The sequence below is a fragment of the Myotis davidii genome, unplaced genomic scaffold, assembly GCF_000327345.1.
Source record: "Myotis davidii unplaced genomic scaffold, ASM32734v1 scaffold1124, whole genome shotgun sequence".
Lineage (NCBI taxonomy): Eukaryota > Metazoa > Chordata > Mammalia > Chiroptera > Vespertilionidae > Myotis > Myotis davidii.
In genome coordinates this window covers 1-2,523 of record NW_006295384.1, presented here as the reverse complement: position 1 = coordinate 2,523, position 2,523 = coordinate 1, and positions in this window count along the sequence as shown.

Here is a 2,523-nt window from a genome sequence, read left to right as displayed (position 1 = left end):
CTTTTATTCTGTGTATTACTTGGCTTGCAATGCAATGTTGTTATCTGATTATCAGTCATTTCTAGAAGATCCTATATAATAAAAAGCTAATATGCAAATCGACTGAATGGTTGAATGACTGGTCACTATGAGGCGCACTTACCACCAGGGTGCAGACACTCAATGCAAGAGCTACCCCCTGGTGGTCAGTGTGCTCCCACAGGGGGAGTGCTGCTCAGCCAGAAGCCCTGAGCCAGCTCACGGCTGGTGAGAACAGCGGCGGTAGCGGGAGCCTCTCTCACCTCTGTGGCAGCGCTAAGGATGTCTGAGTGTCAGCTCTGGTACTGCAAGAGGGTGCAAGCTGGGCTGAGAAAACCCCCACCTGAGTGAACAAATTTTATGCACTAGGCCTCTAGTTTTAATATATTGTTCTTCAGTGCATCTTAAGAAAAGCAGAGTATTTTTAAAATATTTTTTATTGAATTCAGAGAGGAAGGGAGAAAGAGGGAGATAAAAACATCAATGATGAGAGAGAATCATTGATTGGTTGCCTCCTGTACGCCCCACACTGGGTATTGAGCCTGGAACCTGGGCATGTTCCCTGACCAGGAATCAAATCAGTGACCTTCTGGTTCATAGGTTGATTCTTACCCACTGAGCCACACTGGCTGGGAAGCAGAATATTTTTTAAATTTAACTTTAGTAAAGTAGCATACAGTAAAATTGACTTCTTTGTTGTTATAAAGAGTTTATATATGTGCTGGAATGTACAGAAGGCTATTTTAAAATTTTTTAAAATTAAAAATTTTTGTCTTTCCACTGTTATCAGAGAATTGGGTCCTAATGTTCTTTTTATAAATTGGTTGAATATTTCCATATGGCTTAGCCATCATTTGAAAATATTTTTATGGATATTTAAAAAGACAGTATCTTTGCTGCTTGTTGGGCATCAACAATATTCTAAGATACCTAGTAGATGTAATTCCATTGGTATTAATCTCCTTACTCTTCTGACTTAATTTGTAAACTGAATTTCTGAGAAAAGTGGTTAGATTATTCCACTGCAATTCATGAGTCAAAATGTATCCTTTTTGTTTCTTGTTTGTTCGCTTTATAATTACTTCTCATTTAAATATTTTGAAGATATGCTTTTACATGCACAAGACGTTGTGATTATTATATCTTCTTGTTGTCTTAGTACCTAGGAAACGAATATAGAACCTACTTATTTTACCAGGAAGCTACAACAGAAGCATTATAGCCAAATGGGCCAACTTATCCTAAGTGAAGCAGTAAATAGTCTTTTCAGTGCGGAAGTGCTAACATAACTGCTACCCCTGCACTAGTAAATTATTGTCTGCCCACTTCCTTGCCCAGTTTACAATGAGGCTGATAAAGGAAATTGGATCACATAGAACTGAATATCCATTATGTGTAGTGTATCCTAGGAACTCTGAAGCGTAAAGATACAGCACTTATATTGAACCATTTGAAATTGCTTTTTATTTTTGCTGAAAGATTGGTTAGTGGCAGTTTTATATGGTCAACCTAATAGATTACACTGGAATTTATAAGGTGACATTATACAGATTTCCAACAATGAACGGGTACATATAATAAACGTCAGATGAGAAATGCTACATTTTAAAGGATGGGAAAGATTCCAAAGACCCTGGAAGGTGATAGGTATTTGGGGATGGGTAGTGAAGGGACCAAAGTCTGAAAGATCTTACTGGTTTTCATCCTTGATCAAATAGTATCTCTGCTTCGCACCATCTTGAAGTTCAGGGATTAGTATGATCATTATATATTTTTCTGTTATCACCAAGTGATTTTGTAAAAGGACAGACTAATATTTGTGGTTTAATTTTTCAGCTCCTTTGTGTTTTGGAAACTTAAGGCCCCTGAAGGAGGGAGTATGTGTTATTCAAGTTTGTCATCTATAGCATTCAGCACAAAACTTGCTACAGAGTAGGTAGTTAACAAGTATTTCTTACACAGATGAAAGTTGGAGACACTGTAAAAAAGATGTAACATGAATTATAATATTTAATAGAACAGTGTAGTAAGTCAATCACAATTCTGAAATTCTAGTTTTTCATTTTGTTAAACTGTGGCTTTTATCAGGTGAAAACCATAGGGTTAAAACACAAGGCTGGTTTAAAAAAATGCACATCTCTTTCAGAAACTAGCCATTGTATAATATCAGCTTTCCTTTGTATTAAACCATAATTGCTAAAATCAGTTGTCAAAATTCTGCTTAAATCTACAAAATTCAGTATACTAGGCTTTCTATAACGTTTCCTTCAGCTTATCTATTTTTTTTCTTTCTTAAAACAGAGTTATAGAGATCTTTTATCCCCCTCGGCACTTAAACCATGAGAGAGACAAGGACAAATTGGGTCCTCTTACAACCTTGCAGACTGCCCTGCTCCAGGCGGCAGCAGGAAACATCAGGTAGCCTGATTGGATTCATCTCTTCCTTGCACCAGCTGACATACGCAATCCAGATCTTTTTTTTTTAAAATTTTTTATTACAAAGGG